We start from the raw sequence: 18,121 nt of genomic DNA on the forward strand, positions 1-18,121 counted from the left end.
AAGACGTTGTCATTTTCTCTTCTCTTTTGAGACTGCTATCCTTTAGGCCGCTAGACTTGATACTTTTCTTCCTCTTTTCTTTAGCTCATCTTAATCTTCTGTCATGACATCTCTGCCTCCAGAACCTTATCTCCCCTCCTATTTTTTTTTCCCTGAAGGCTCTGCTCAAATCTTAATTATTTCTCTAATCCTTATTGTTCTTAAATCCTCTCAGGCAGGTTGATTTTTGACCCACATACCCTATTTTCTTTTGTTGATATGTCAGTTCTAAGAGTCTTCGTAGTCTATGGTTGTATTAGAAGTACTCATGTATTTATTTGGAGTGCAACCGATAAGAACTCAATAGATATTTGTCGAATGTATGAAATTAGGGAGCATTCCATGTGGTAGATCACTCGTTGACATCTCTTGTAAAAGAGGCAAGTTTCAAGTCCAATTTTACAAATACTTTGTATTGAACCTTTAAGGAGTGACCTCATTTAGAGATAGGGAAATCTTGCCTTTTGAAACAGTCTTTACAGTTCAATGAACATTGAATAATACTTATACTCTCTATAATAGTTTGACAAAAATATGTTTATATGGCAATATTAGAGAGTTCCACTTCAAGGGAGGTAATAGCATATTTAGAGCATTAAATATTAGATTATTATGGTGGTGGAAAATGGCCAGTAAAATCATGAATATGTAGCATATGTAAATGTACTTCTCCTTTACCTGAAGTATCTTGTAGACTAACTGTTCACTTGGCTAACTTGTTACCACATATCTTGCTAGGTTAGTCTGTATTTTGTAGTCTACTAATTTGTAGTAATCTGCATACTGACAAAGATCAATATATTTGATTCTCATATGTCATTTTGTTTGTATATCAGGGTCAGCCAACATGTGTTTGTTCGTTTCTTGTGATGAGAAGGGTATTATCACTTACTGCCTATAAACTTGCAGAATGATATTATATACTCCATCTTTTTTATTCTTAACAGGTTTTCTTATCTCCCTCTCTTATTCCTCCCTTCATCCCTCTCTTCTTATAAATGAGGTGAAATCTCTAAGTTAATATAGCTTAGTATTGTGTAATTGTACTACATACCTTATGCCGCCTTCTCATATGAGGTCATTTCTCTGAAATTATAATGGAAATGGGGTTTATACAGATTTGTTTTACATGTGACTTTTCAGATATTAATCTTTTAGTCTCTTTGGACTGCTTCTTGGATTAAATGACTATTTTTGTCTTATACATATCGATGCAATAAAAGGGTTGAGAAAGCATAATAATTTTGGTTCCACACTGACTGGGATTTATTTTTGTTATTGGAAATATAGTAGGGACTAAACCTTTTAAACTTATTTATAAAAGTAAATTTCACAAAGTCACATCTCAACTTTTTGGTTTTTTTCAGCAATATTAACTAATGAGAGAGATTTTGGTTATATTAAATGAGATTAAATTAGGACTTTAAGTTAGTTTCTGGAATATGATTTTTTAAAAAAATTACTTTGAAACATTAACTAGGGCAGGAGCTTATAGATAAGAATCAAATTATTTGGTACTGTGATCTTAAATCAAAATGCATTTAGTTTGGAGTGATGAAAGTTTTTATTTTTAAAACTGAGAATCTGTAAAACAAAAAATGTTTCATGTGTCTTATGGTTTGGCAGGTTTATGAAAGTCTTAAAAGATAAAATTGTCATAAGTAAAATATCGCATTCCACATAGGATTTATGTAACTAGCAGTGAGGGTGAAAAAACCTGAAGTGAGAGAAATGACTCAGTTCTGCACTTTGCACTTTCCACATGTTATTTCCTCTCTCATTTCAAATCCTACATGAGTATATTACATCTCCAAGTATAATCACATCATTAATTCAGAAACCTGATGTGTTAAATGATAAGCATTTATTGTTTTGTAATAACTACATTAGTACCGTATTGGAACTTTCAACAACACTTTCCTTTTAGTACAGTGAGGGGGATGGTCCTAGAGCTGGATGAGTCACACCACACTACAGATTCTTTAAGGCCAGAGCTTATGTCTTATTCATTGTTTGTGTCCTTCACTACCTAGCTAGATATATAGTTGGGCTTAGTACGGTAGAATTTTGTCTGTTCTTATTACTGTACCTGGTGTTAGGTTTCTAGAAAGACTAATTTTTTTTCCTTTTTGCTTTATTCTGATAAATCTTCCAGTTAGTCTTTACATGTAGCCTTATTATGATTTGAATGTTTATTAAAATTTTTAACAAGAAGAGGAGCATAACCTAAATTGCTAAGTTGGTCCAGAGACAACATTCAAAAGGGATTATTCCAATGACCCTGAGCTCCACTAAACTAAGCCAGGGACTGAGTATTCTTTCAACATAGAGCAGAAATAAACAAAAAGAGGCATGCAGGGACCAGGGACACTGGAGAAAAAGGATGATTTTAAGTGGAGTGAAGGGAAGGTTCATTTTAAGTCAAAGTTATGGCAATTAATAACTTGTATACTTTGTCAGGTTTTCCCTATAATGTAGAAACTGCCGACACAGAATTTTGCAGCTGATTGAATTATCACTGTGTTTAAACTGAGCATCCATCTTTGGGAAACATTTTAGGTTAAAGAATGCTGGCTGACTATAAAAATGTTTTTGCTTCTTGTTGGGTAGCCTAATATTTAAGTTACCAGACGGGATTGTTGAGAATCTCAGCATTTAAATTCTCAAAGGCAAGTAGCATTAATCATCTCATTGCCTATCCTTAGATGCTCCATAAAAGACCATGTTTCTAACTCAAACAAAAAATGTATGTATATATTACTATCACTCCCACTCTTCCAACTGAATCAGTGGAAATCATCTAATACGCATTAATGACTCTTGCATTTTAAGCAGTTTATTACTGAGGAATGTTATCTAACCTTGCTAAGTCTTTTCTGGATGATTATAGAAGAAAAATTTAATGATGTTATTTCTCAGTTTTTTTTTAATCATTATTATAAATGACTTCATAAATTATTTACCAATAAAACTTGTTACCAAATTTTGTCAATGAAAAAAAAAAGAATTCTGGCCGAAATGGGAATGTCATTCTCTTTTATAAAGTTATTCTTCGACTTTTAAAATAATAGTAAGACATTAATGGAAGATGCTTGAATTTAAATAAGCATCTCTGTGATGCTTATTTAAATTTGTTGGTTATAATATGATTTCTTTTCCCACCTCTTTTTTACTTTTGATAAGGCAAATTTATTCTTTCTTCATGAAATATTTGAGATAAACTCTGTGTTAATTATGCTTAATTATCTTTATTTGGGACTTCTCTAGCTTTTGTTCTGAGGTTCAGAATGAATAAAAAGACATTGAAATCATTATAATTGCATTTTAATTTAAGAACTTTATCTCATAAAACTCCATATAACAGCTTATTCTTTTAAAATATGAAAATCCAGATGTGCGGTATTTATCAGCTCATTTACTACTTTGTCACTTTCCACAGCTGCAATGTTGAACATTTACAGAAATTATGGGTTTATTTGGGGTAAAATGAAGTTAATGTGTGTAAAGCACCTCACCTAGTTTCTCACACATAGTAGGCACTCAGTAATTAGTGGCCGTTACTGTTATTATTATTGGGTACTTAATTAATTTTGCTTTCTAGAGTGCCATTTTTAGGGTGCAGTGAACCCATTCTGAATTCTGCCCTCCTATGCTTGTAATTTATTTAGACTGACTTAGTGACTGTGAAGAATAAAGCTTATTGGTGGAGTGGGGTGGAGCTTTTTGACTTTTGTGTATAAATCCTTTTAGAGTTACTGGATGTCCTGGAATGTGAAGGATTAAGCTTTGTGACATGCTCTATATGGTCATCAATAGAGAATGAACAGATTTGGAATGTTGTTTTGTTACTAACTTTGAAATGTGTTATTTCCCATACAGAGGATGTTGATCTGAATAAATTGCTTCTTATTCTTTATAAATTTCTAGAGTGAGAGGAACTCTCAGTCAACAGTAAACCTTACCCAACACAATACTTTCTTTCATAAACGTGGAGAGGAGGCAATCCCCAGACAACTATTTCTGAGATAAAGCCAGGTGCTATTGTGTAAGTAGGAGGGTATGTGATAGCACCCAACTTTGGACCTTGTCACATTTGGGCTTGGAGGCCTACCGTGAGATGGTCATGTTTATCAAGCTTTAATATATTATTTAAACACTTCTATCAATAGCTAGCCAGCTCCTCAAAGAGAGGCAAAAAGCCATTCATGTAATTGTAGATTGTTGCCCAGTTAAATCCTCTGGCAACTGAGGCTGTGAGTACCACTTCCTCGGTGAAATCTTTTCTGTCCCCTCCTCCACTTAAATTGATGACTGTCCCCCTTTTTCCTGATTGTAACTTGAACATAACTTCTCTCAAAGCACCTAAAACATGACATTGCATGTGTCTCTGTTCCAGCTGGTCTGTAAGCCTCCTGGATGGTGGCAGTTGTTTGTGTCTGTGTAAGTGTCAACCAAGTACAGATTCTGGGAGCTCAGGGTTGACCTTCAGTCAGCGTTAAATGCAGTCGTTTGTGGATACTCCTCAACATTAACTGGCCCAATTACATTGTTTGCTGTTATCTCTAACAATTCTTTAATGCAAAGCCTCTAGAGAGCCTAGTCCCATCCTGTATCCTATGCCACCCCCATCATTCTCATCCTCATTTCTTTTTCTGTCACCAATGAGAATTCTCTGTTTCCTTTCTTTCTATCAAAGAACAGTTGAAGTCCTTTTCCATGAAACTTTTTAAAGGTATATTTAATTTTATTTAGTAGGAATTAAAATTTAGAAATCCAAGAAAAGGTGAGAAATGTTAGCCAGAACTGGAAGTTTGGAATTGGCTCATTAAAATACGTTATTCTTTTAAGTAACAAAAACATATATGTAAACATTTCATAATTTAAAAATCAAATTATATTAACTTTGGTAAAATCTAGATTTTTTTTTCCCGCAAATAATTCAAAACCTCAAAGTAATGGGGATTGTACATAAAGCTTATGGAAAGTGAGAGTTGTGTTTTAATTTTCAGATTGTTATGAGAAAGGTATCTTTTATTGCATGATATGGCATTTTATGACATATTAAAGGTATAACGATTGACCTTCATTGTCTTTTTTATATAGTTTTATTATGACTTAAAATTGGGAGTCTTTTACGCAGACTCCTTTATCTCACCTCCCCCCCCCACTTCAATCAAACCATAATAGTTTATTGAAAGTTAATGTGTATAGGAAAAAACTTCGATGTCGCTGATTTTTTTTTTTTTTTTTTTTTTTAAAAAAACTAACCCTCAAAAAAAAAAAAAAAAGGAGGCCTTTTGAGCCAAAAACTGGTGAACTTTAGAGTACTATAAATCATGGTTGAGTTATAAAAGTTTTATATTGTCCAGTCCTCCACCGTTATTTTTCTTTTGTGCTGGGCCTGCATTTTGCTTATTTCTTTGATCATCGATAATGATATCATTAAGCAGGCAGGGGAAAAAAAGGTATTTATAATGAAACTAAAAGGAATTTAATTTGATTCTGAGTTTTAGAATAATTTTACAGTGAATTATTTTTAATACCTTTTATAGATAAAGTAACAAGAATAATATTTGTTTTGTTATATATTATATATATGCACATACATACACATATGTTACATATGTTTTAACATTTTTATGCTAATGAATTTTCAAATAATATGCAGTAGCGTTGATTTTTATATTTGCTAGTGGAAAACATTTAAATGACAGATACCTTTACATTTATGCTTAGTTTGCATATTAGTTGAGTTTAAGCTTTAGTGCTTTATTATTTTTATGAAAGCCAGTTTTCTAGGCATTGTGGTAGATGTTACTATGAATTTTTCACCCTTCAGGGACTCATTGTCCTAGAGCCAACTCTTAGGACCACAGAATTTTAGAACAGGAAGAAATTTAAGATATTATTTTCTCTTTGTGTGTGTGTGTGTGTGTGTGTGTGTGTGTGTGTGTGTGTATGTTTAAGGGGCAGTCCTCTGATTCCTACCTGTTTCATTGTCTCCTGTCACCTGATTCCTATCCTCCCAGACATATAATACTGTCATTTTCTGTGCAAGGTAAAGAGGAATTTAAGCAGTTATGTGATTATGTGGCACGAAATGTATATTTCCATCTCCTTTGTGTGGTAAGCAGGAAGAGATAAAGCCATTTTTTTTTTCAGGCCAATTATTTAGTCCAGGGATTTAAAACTGTGAAGTCAAGAAATCATTTTAGTGGGTACTGACTGGAATATAAAACTTTTTTGAAAAAAAAAAAAATAGTTTGGAGACGATCAAAATGTATTGCAGATTATGTCACATGTATCATGTAGGTGTGTATATATGTTATGTTGTTATATAAAATGTGTTATAAGTACATTTACATAACTTTTTTTTTTTTTTTTTTTTACTGCAGTGAAGAGTTTGGAAAACATGTCTCTAATCTGCCCATTTTGCCCTTGTTTTCAGTTTGGGGAGCAGCCATTGATGTCCTTATCTCTAGATGCGTTACTTATTCTTTTTGCTGTGCTCTCTCATTGTCATGATCTGACTCCACGGTAAAGTGTTTTCTACACAGGTAGAAATATACAAGGCGATATTTTCCCATAATCTATCTTAATAAAAGATGTACAGAGAAATAGTTTTTTCATTACACTAGTCTTGCTTGCCTGCCTCTTGGGTACAAATAAACACTTTGGCAGATCTAACTGTTAATCTGTAAGTATTGTTTATGATGTGCCTAACTTGGTACCAAAATGTGATTTAAGCACCAAGAGAATTTGGATTATTTAATACTAGTACATAATAAAACTACTTATCAAATATTCATGTGGGCACATACAGAGGCATAATTGTATTCTTATAGTGCACAATATAAATACTGATATTGTTTTGGAGAGTCAGCAGGGTATGATGAAGCCATGGTTTGGAAAAAGGCATTGTAGTATGTTTTTATCTGTGGGAATTACTGGCAAGTGTAATTGAGAGATTCTAAATACCGTAGTTGTTTACTTCACTTTTGAATTTGGTTTACATGTTTTTGGTCTTGTTCTTTATTTATTTTTTAACTAATCATCGAGTTATTGTTCTGTAAGACCTATAGTAGAAGCTAAACCGTAATTGTTTTATCTATTTTAATAATTATAACTTCTTTTAAAGATTTAAAACAATTTCCTCTTACTAAGGACAGTTTAAAAAGTATTTAAAGAAAGAGAATAGTGAAATGAATGTTCATGTGCCCATTCCTCAGCTTCAGCATTTATCAATTCTTTGTTACCTCTATCCACTTTCTTTCTCTAATTCGCAATTATTTTGATGAAATTTCTTTGTCATAAAACATGATCTGTAAATATTTCAGGATATATTTTTGAAAGACAAAGACTTCCATCTCTAGACATATAGAGTGGAATCTTAGGAACGTTTTTGAGGAATGCGCTGAAGTAATGGATACTGAAATTGTGTTTGGATGTTAGAGTGATAAAGGAAAAATGAGATCCTCTAAATGGAATAGATGGAAAAAGAGAAATACCTGATAAGCAGTTGTACCAAACAAACAATGGAAAGGTTACAATGAAAAAGTCAATTAATAATTTTTATGTACCCATGGCTAAAAGGGAGACATTGACATTTTTCAACACCTAGTATGTGTCTATGTTCCATCCAGGTCAGTAGAGGAGTAAAACCATGTGTATTTTATACCATATGAGGTAGAAATTCTGTTTCTTGAGGGGGAAAAAAAACAAAGATGTATACTAACACTGCCAATCAAGATATTCACTGCAATATTTATAAGCAGTGAAAAATTAAACCTAATGTTTAATAATGATGGAATGATTAAATAAGACATAATAAAATTTTAAAATATTGTAATATTTTGTGACCACTAGAGATGATACAATATACTAATTTTATAAAATGTTTAATGCATGTTAAAATACCTGAAAGAAATTAACACAGATATTAACATGAATTAATAGTGGCTATCTGTAGGTTTTGAATTATGAGTGGTATTTATTTTTTCATTCCTGTTTTTTGAAAGTGTTGCAGATTTGTCTATCTGTATGTGCTAATATGTAAGTTAATAAATAATAAACATTTATTGAGTACTTACTATGTGTCAAGCACTATTTAAGCTCGTTTCATCCTTATACTGAATTGTCATACTAGCCCTAAGAGGTTTTATTATATTACCCTTATTTTATAGATGAAGAAATGGAGGCATAGAGAGATTGAGTACTTTGATAATTTGAGTCTCTTCTTCTAAGTTTATTCTTTGCTTCTAAATGTAGTTTTACCTCCAATAATTGGAAACATACTATAAATATTATTTTGTTTTTCTACTATTTACTTAAAAATATATGGTGAATATTGTGACATTAGTAAAAATATTTTTTAATTGATGGAGTTAAATTAATTAATTTAATTTAAAATTTTTTTAATTTTATCTGAATATACTATGATTTTTTGAACTGGTCATTTGTTTATGTTATGTGCCTCCCTGCAGCATTTTGCTCATAGGAATAATGGTACAATGAACACTTTGTAACCAATGTAAATAAATCCAAGTGTGCATTCTCAGTTATCTCTCTAGAAAAAGCTCATAGAAATGGAATTATTGGGTCAAAGAACATAAACATTTTAAAGGCTTTTGATACAAGTTGTGAGATCACAGGTGAGAAATGATCATTTCTCCTTAAATTTAGAGAGTTGTTCTCGGGCTATAAATTCGGGAGAAATAGGTCATCTAAACATCAATGAGAATTTGTGCTTTCATAGTTGCTCTTACAGAAGTCGACTTTTCTGAGCTCATAGGAGACAGTAAACAGAAAAAGAGCAGAGACAGACTTTGGAGATTAAATTGGGGCATTTCCTTGCTCAATGACCTTAAGCAGCTACTTCTTCATTTTTCTTATTAACTTAAAATTTGGATTAGCTCAGAACATTTTTATTACAGATTGTTTTATGAAAACATACAAAGTGTACATATCAAATTTGCGTGAATTTTCTTTGATGTTTGATTTAATAACCTCGGGGTCATATTAAGTAGAGCAATTTCCATTGCATAATTTTAAAATTATAGCTATAAAAGGCATAACACATTAAAAAATTTTCAATTACAGTTGCCATACAATATTATATTAGTTTCAGGTGTACAACATAGTGATTAGACATTTATATAACTTATGAAGTGATCACCCTGACAATTCTAGTATCCTCTGACACTGTATATCCTGTGACTGTTTTTTAATATTAATTAATTAGTTAATTTTTAATTTTTCAATTAGAGTTGACACTCAGTGTTATTTATATTAGTTTCAGGTATACAGCATAGTGGTTAGACTTTTATATAATTTATGAAGTGTTCTCCGATTAGTGTAGTACCCACCTGACAGTATATACAGTTATTATAATATTATCGACTGAATTTCCTATGCTGTACTTTACATCCCCATGACAGTTTTGTAACTGTTAATTTATACTTAATCCCCTCACTGTTTTTACCTACCCTCTCCCAACCCCACTCCAGTCTGGCAGTCAGTACTTTGTTCTCTATATGAGTCTGTTTCTGTTTTATTTGTTCATTTATTTTGTTTTAGATTCTACTTATAAGTAAGATCATATTGTATTTTTCTTTCTCTGACTTATTTCACATCACTTATTTCACCCTCTAGGTCCATCCATGTTGTTGCAAGTGGTAAGATTTCATTTTTTTATGGCCGAGTATTATTTTATTGTATATATGTTCCATATCTTCTTTATCCAGTCATCTGTCAATGGGCACTTAGGTTGCTTCCATATCTTGGCTATTGTAAACAATACTACAATGAACATAAAAGGTATAACACATTGATTAGAGTCTGTGATGGCCCTGGAAAATGTTTTAATGTTGCACTTTAAAAAAAATCATTTTTTTAAAGGGGACCTAATTTTTTTTTGTAACAAGCAAGAACAGAAAAACTTTTGGTTAACTTAATCGAAGGTTTCTGTTAAGTGATTAAGATTTTATTTTGGTTCCTCTTAAGCATGTTTTTTGCCAGAAGCTCATTTAGGCGACTTCTACAAAGACTTTTTAACTGAAGATTTGGGCAAGGGAGGAGAATTTTATTAAGGGGGTTCAGAGAATAATGAATGAAATAAAAAAATTCTCCTATGAAGCTACTGAAGAAATTAGAATTGAATTTTCTGGGAAGACGAAGATCGAAAAAGGGTAATCTGATAGTCTAGAAATTTGTGAGTTGTACAAATGGAATAAATAGAAAACATTCAATTGAAAATTGAAGGCTGTAAATATTTTAATGGAAAAGAATACTACTTTTTACTACGAATAGTTGAACTATGAAATCTATAGATCTGTGTGTGGCATAGTTAATAGTAATGGGTTTTAAAAGTTAGTGATGGGAGTTCATTGCAGATTCAGTGAGGTTGATGTCTTACAGGTCAGCTTCTACATCTGTCCAAAAGATTTCTCTTGGTGTTTTAGTCTATAGATGAGTAGGTAGAGTATTCATATGATAATTTTGTGGTTGAATTTCTTTCTTTTTTCTTTACCAACATGGAATTTAATAGGAAAATTATTCTAAACCACACATATTCATCAGTATATTAGAAAATGTTGTACAGTGATACTGTTTTCATTTGATTCAATGAATGAAACCTTTATAGAAAACTTCTTGTTAAATTTGTGAATGAAAAATTTTGCTAATTGTTTTCATTAGATCAAGTAGTATGACATTAACAGCTATTCTGGCTAAAAATGTAAAATCAACAAAATGTTGATTAATTTACCTGCAGAGACCATTGCTTCATCAGCAAGAGATTTAGATTTTTGCAGTGAAGGCCAGTTATTCCAGCTGCGTACCATCATATAGCATTTCCAGTAGGTGGTATAGTATAATCTGTGATTACATTAATCAGTATAATGTTTCTGTACTCTTTAAAACTGAAATTTGGGAGAATGTTTAAAAAAACAATTTTTAAAAGTCCATTTTTAAAAAAATATAAAATTAGAAAAAGAAAAAAAATGTAAAATTATAGCATTTCTAAAATAAGAGAAAAGGTTAATTTCTAAAAATTAAAGTGTGATCAAACAAGTGTTGATAAATCATCAATTTTCTTTGTTAATTACAGGGATAATTTCAAGTTATTTATATTAATGATTTTTACCAGTCAGACATAAAAGAGATTTGAATAATTATTATCCTTGCAATTGATTATTTGTGAGTAGACTTTATATTTTATATAATCTTGGGGATATTAAAAAATTACTGCATTTTATACATTTTTATAATTATTTTGCTGTTATGAATAAGAACTATGATTATTCTAAATTTATTTAAAAATCATTTCATCCTTGATCTAAAAGGCTGTCAGAACATTTGCATCATTTTAAGAGGCCTTGCAAGATACCGAGAATGATTTTAATAGAAGAGTAGGAATTTGCCCTCATAGATTTCATATCTTGCCATGTGGTTTCTTTCTTCAGTTGAATTATGATGAATTTTTAGGTCACCCCACATTTTAACATTCAAGTATAAGTGTAAAATACATTTTGAAGTCAAATTTAGAGTTTTGATCTTTAGATTGGTTTATAGTTGGGATCTTTGAAGTAATTTAGCCTAATCTTTGATCCAGTGTGCTAGTCCTTTTTATAGCATTTCTAACAATCTTTGCCTAAAAACTCCAGCAGGATCTTCATTTCTTTATGAAGCAGCCTTTTCATTAATAATTAATTATGTAATAATTAAGTTGTTATTCTTTTTGTTGAACTCAAATCTGCCTTGTGCTAAGCACTATCACTTCCTCATTTTCCTTTTCAAATTATGAAGTATAAATTCAGGTATTGAAAATAGTATATTGAATATCACCGAAATTTATTTTCTCTTAATTTTTACTTCATTTGCTTGAGATTATTATTTTCTGTATCAAACAGAGACATCTATGTCAAATATCTTACTACAGTGAAGGTATATTAAATTTGTGGCATTTCTGTTCTTTGTTATTCCAGTAATTCTGTTCGGCAAGGAAGCGAGGTTAATGTGCTATCTGAACACCCATTCAACTTTCTTTTACTTTCTGGACTGAAGTGAAGCAAGGCTCTCATTGGAGTACCTCGTTTGACCTGATATCCTCCCAAGTGCCAGAGCTGGACCACTGTTCTCTTTATTTATGGCACATGGAAGCTTCTAGATCATTACTCTTACTTCAGGTTTAAAGTCTTGCCACTTCAAAGCTTGTGCTCTTTGGCTATTTACAGCCTTTTCTTTGGTGTTGTCAAATACCAACTGACCTCCTCAAGTCACTCTTGTTTATATGATTTTTTTCTTTTAAAAATAAGAAACTAATAGCATTGATCATGTGTACGCCATGATCACATTTACCTAATTTCTCTGACCTTGACTATCTCAAAAGCAGTAAAATAAAAGCAGTATTAAAAATTATTCTTCCCATAGATAGAACATTCTCCAAATGAATCAAGTGAAATGAAAATAAGAGTCCCATGTTAAATAATATATATGGATACAAGATGAAAAACTATTGATGTGCACTTCATTCCAAACCAAGACAAAAACAACAACAAAAAACCATCCCTAAAAATGATTATAACCTATAAAGTCAGAGAAGAATAAACCAAATTTTTTTCAGGGGAACCAAAGACACACGTTTATTTTATCAAAAGTAGAAGTTGAAAATAGAAAGGTTGCATATCAATTAAAGAAGTATTGAAAATTCTAGAGAAATATTGAGAAGCCTTAAAATGACACAGTGCTTTGACAGTGTGGTTACAAGAAGTGAAAACACATATGAAAACATGGTATTAGCTCTTGCTGTATCTGAACAGAAGGTTATTCGCAAGTGAAACAAAACAGAAGACCTAGACATGCAATATTCGTAAAACTGCTTTGTACTCTAGTAGTAATTGGTTTTGTGATTTGTCCTAGAAGGTAAAGTAAAAAATAGTTTAAATTTCGTTAAATAATAGACCAATGTATGACTGTACTATACTCACTGTCTACAGAAATAATATGCTATTTGTCGCATAAGCTTTATTTGATTTGAGGGAAAAATGATTCCATGACCCAAAGATAAAATAAAATATCAAGAATTATGGCAGAATTGTAGATATCATGTTGTTAGATTCAGAAATATTTGGTGGAGCAGTAAAAAATTCCAGTAAGCCTGAACGATAATTGATTATGAACAAGTGCATATGAATTAATATTTTATTCATATTTACCAGTTTTTTGACTTGAGATATTTGGTTTTAGTCATGGTTTAGTTGGTTGTGCCCATGAGTAAATCGAATATCATTGTATTTCCTAACTCGGCTAAAGGAATTTCAAATTATGAAGTTTAAGTACAAAATTAATATTTTAGAGAGTAGTTAGTCCTTTCTGTTGGGTTGAAGATTCAATTAATTAAATAGGAAAAAAATAGTAAGAAACCAATTATGATTTAAAATGAAGTTAATTTGAGTTTCAGTGCTAGATTTAAAATGTGGCCTATTTAACTATTGAAAAATGCCTAGACGTTTAATGGTAATAAAGACAGGGAATGTACATGTATGAGCCATTATATATGGTAAAAGGATAACTCACTGTGGTCATTGTAACTGTCAAATTATTACAGATAATTTGGTTCAGTAGTTCACAATCCATGAGTTCCTCAGAGTTGTTATAATTGGACTTTGAAGGATATGTATTCCAAACTTTTCTGTAGGTGATATAAATATTAGGCCCAGTGGCTATATGAGTTATTTTGCAAATCTATTTATTTTGGTAAATAGAATAAAAACATATTAAATGTATTATTGAATCATTAAGGTATTGTGTATTCAATCACTGGCTAGTAAAAGCATTACTTGTCAATTCAAAGAGAAGAAAGGATGGGAGAAAACTATAGATTAAAAGGGATTTAAAAGACATAGTAACAGTTGCCTATATGGATTTTGTTTCGATCTGGATTAGAACAAACTATTTTAAAAAACACTTAATGAGACAGTTGGGGAAATTTGAGCATCGATTGGTGGTTGTTGTTATAAAGAAATTATTATTCACTTATTATAGATATTATAGTGATATTGGCTTATGTTTAAAAAGCACATCTTTGTCTTAGAGTAATACACATAGAATTATCTACAGATGTAGTGGTGTAATGTCTGGAATTTGCTTCAGAATAATCCAGAGTGGTGAGATAGGAGTTAGAGGCGGGAGGATATATAAATGAAACATAAATTGCCATGACTGATAATGGTGGGTTCATTATACTATTCTCAATATTGCATTATTTTGAAATTTTTCATAATAAAAGTTCAGAAAAAATGTAACGCAACATTATTGAAAGAGGATAACTGTAGCACTAAGTGATACTGCTATGTAATATATTCAGAAATAGGACGGATATGAGTAACACACACATGTGCTTCTTATAAATATATCTAATGTGTAAATCTTGTATTTTGTTTTTCTTCAGAGCCGAAGCCATTTATTTGAATCTTGGATAATTAACACCTAAATGCTTAATTCGCAAAACTGCTCAAGAGTCCCACAGTCAGGATTAGATGATCCAGATTGCCATCAAAAAATTACTGTCTTGAGTTCTACGGTAAGATTATAATAAATATTCTAAAGGTTAAGTAATGATTATGATGTCTAAAAAGATTTTTAAATGCTATATTTGAGTGACTAGCTTCTTTATAATTTCTTAATCTTGTAACTATTATACCAGGAGTTCAAATTGTGATAATCAACCAAAGATCTTAGAGATATTGTAATGCAAATGAGGCTTTATAGCATTTCCTCCTTGTAGATTCAGGTAGCAGTGGATGCAGTTTTGTCACAGGAATGCCATGTTTTCCCTTTGCTGCGTCTCAGGGTGGGGTCTTCCAGTGGCTCATGCTGAAGAGGAATCTGGCTTTCAGACTGTTTATTAGGAATCTGTATCTATTAAGAGAGCTGGTGTTGAAGCAGGTTGGACAGAGGAAATTGAACTGCAGGCCCAGCAAAGTCTTGGCCAACCCTACAGGGAAACTTGTAGTTGTGAGTTTCTTTCTTTTCATCAATAGTAAGTTTCTTAGGGATAAAAGTGTATCTTTAATGCCTTTGCATCTTGCACAGGCCATTATAGAAGCCGCTCAGCAAATTTTTATTAAATGAAGGAAATCCGAGAACAATCTTGTGATCTCTTGAGTAACACCTTATCCTTGCCCTTCATTTTCCCAATTGAAAGTGCAGTTTAGAACAGGGTTAATAGTGACACAGGTGGTGGTTTTGTATATCATGAACAGATATGAAGGTAACTTGCCCTCTGTAATCAGCATGTGCTATACACCATTATATTTCTAGGCTTCATAGGTAAGGAAGACCTGTAAGGAGGCCTCACCACAAATATAAGTTTTAAAGAACGTGAGATCATATCTGTAAAGAGTTAATAAAAAAACAAACAAACCCTAGAAGACACAGCGATAACTTCTAGGCTATTAAGGCATATGAATTATGGTTCTAACTGGTTGTTTCTTCTGTGTGTGGGGAATAGGCTGATCAGATGTGAATTTTTATCCTTTCATGTTCAAGGGTTAAGAGAGAATCTACTTAGAAGCATTTTTTAAAAATCAACATTATTCTCCTAGTTTAAGGCAAGAGATTTAAACCCTATACTTGACTTCCTTGTTTCTTCCCCTCTTTTCACTGTAGGATTCCTTGAGACAAGATTTGCATTAATAAATCCTCTAAGTTTGCTCTGAACTATAATACTATATTAATGCTTTACATGTAGAGGACTTTCAATTAATATCTTTTAAATAATGAAATAAAGAATAATTGACTTTATAAATAAAGTGGTAGAAAAATGAGGATTAAAAACTTAGTAATTCAGAACCAGAAATTTGTTTTTCCTGTCTATATGGACAGTTTTTCCTATCTATATAGACAATTTTTCCTATCTATATAGACAATTTTATGCTTCATCTTTTGAAATATGTAAATCATTTTCTTCGTGTTGAGTGTTAGAATGCGATTGTGCTTGTGTTTCACTGAATGAATCGTTTTTTTAATTATTAAACTGTTTATCTTCAGAGTTATAAATCTGTTCACTTTCATTTTTCATTTTCTTGCTCACTTACTATCCCCACCAGAGGGCAGGCAAAGGAAGGGAAAAAAGAAGATATTAATTTCAGTTCTCAAAGTCTTATGTAGGCACCTTCTACTGGGATATTTTGTCATGCTTTTGAATTACATTAAGGCAATAAGATCAGCCACATTTGCTATTTTAAAATATTTAGTGGAATTCTCAGTCATTTGGAATCGAATTATATAATGTCGATTACTGGGTTTATTGAACTAAATATTTATACTATAAATCTCTATTCTTAGATCCATATATTTTACATTATCACTTATTTTTTGGTAATTCACGCCAAGGTTTTCTTTCCATTGCTACTATTGGTAATTGCAATTGCTTGTAATGAGGACTGTTTTTTAAAAGTACATCGGAATGTTTAGTATACAGTAATAAAGTTTTAAATTACTCCTTTCATGTCCTTTCATACATGTTCCTGAGGTCTGTTAGTGAATTTTTAGAATGATAAGAATTATCTTTTTGAATACAAGTTACTGTTTCACACTGCAGCTGTATGTTTATTTAAAAGGATCATACACTTCAGACCAAAGGAAATTTGTCTTAATATTATCCCAATGTAAGTTTTCAAAGTCCAGATGTTAAACTGGATGAGTGCTAAACATTTTATAGTCTCAATATTGCTGTTAACACCCATTGTAGTTGTACAAATATATGTATACATGAAGTGCCGTTTTATGGTCGATAGCTATTTGGTTTGTTATCAGTATGAACAGCATATGTTCAAAAAATCAGCTTCCAAACAGCTGGCACTTGACCTGCCGATGTTTAGCACCACCTAAACTCACATGACGTTTCTTTGCTCTTTGACATAGATAGTGTACCTTATCTTCTCATCAAGGAAATTGGTACAAGCGCCTTTCAGTGTGCTTGTAGGTCTATTAATGGGAAGAACCTTAAAATGGATTTTTTAAAGAGAGTTGTTCCTCCCATTCTTTTGGGAGATGTGGTTTTGGATACTAGAGATAGTTTTCAGGAAAGTTCCCCCAAATTACTGAAGATGAGATGTCTTAGTTTGCTTTCATCAGAGAAAACTGTAGATGAAGAAGATGGAACCAATTTCTGTTGTAGTAATTATGACAACCACCAACTAGGTAAAGTAAAACATATTATTTTCAGTTCTTTAAAAAGTATTTTATGAGTGTAAAATTATTTTTACAAGTATGAATTCTAGTAAGCATAAATCTTTATTTTAAAAGTTAAGTTTAAATATTAAAAATGTTAATACACTAGATATATAGTTGGTCTAAATTTTTTTAATATCCAAATTTTTGCTTCGCATTTAGATGGAGAAATATTGATGCTATAAATCAAGATAAAGTAATTAATAAAGTTAACAGTCTGGTGATCTATGTAAAAATATTAAGTGTATATTTATTGAAAAAATGTTATTGTTATAACCTGTAAGATATGTAAATAAAAAGTAAGATACTGGGCTTGTTCTGTATGATTATGAATTTTTTATTTTTGAAAATAACTACTCATATAAATTATTGTAATATTTAGTAGAAACAAGTGTTTCTGTAAACTCTCTGTAAGTTTGATATATATTCTTATAGCTGTTTTCTATGCACTTTTTAATGTGCACATAGACATTTTTATTTGTAGAATTTAAAAGTGAGGTTTACTATCCAAACTGTTCTGATACGTGCCTTTTCATTTTATACATCATAAACATCTTTCTGCCTCATTTAAAATGCACTACATTGTGCAGATATAATAATTTATTCCCTTATCAATGAACATTTAGAATGACTTTAATTTTTAGCTATTAAAAATAATTATGTATTAAATATCTACTTATATGTCACATTATATCTTTGTATGATTACTTCTTAATATAAATTTCTGTGTGCATTTTAAATTTTGATAAAAAATGCCAAGTTACCTTTAAATTCTTTTTCTATTTAAGGCAGTATATGAGTGTCCTTATTTGTCTCTGTAACACTATTTCTTGTTAGTTTAAAAAAC

General features: G+C 31.2%; 1 protein-coding gene across 1 annotated transcript in view; it reads left to right on the forward strand.

The window, feature by feature from the left end:
* FRYL (FRY like transcription coactivator) overlaps nt 1-18,121 on the forward strand; it is a 249,832-nt gene that overhangs the window by 47,971 nt on the left and 183,740 nt on the right. The window contains exon 3 of the mRNA XM_023532134.1: nt 14,489-14,620. The gene's annotated coding sequence lies outside the window, so the exon portion shown is untranslated. The remainder of the gene's footprint in view (nt 1-14,488; nt 14,621-18,121) is intronic.

This window comes from Pteropus vampyrus, unplaced genomic scaffold (genome assembly GCF_000151845.1).
Source record: "Pteropus vampyrus isolate Shadow unplaced genomic scaffold, Pvam_2.0 Scaffold77, whole genome shotgun sequence".
Lineage (NCBI taxonomy): Eukaryota > Metazoa > Chordata > Mammalia > Chiroptera > Pteropodidae > Pteropus > Pteropus vampyrus.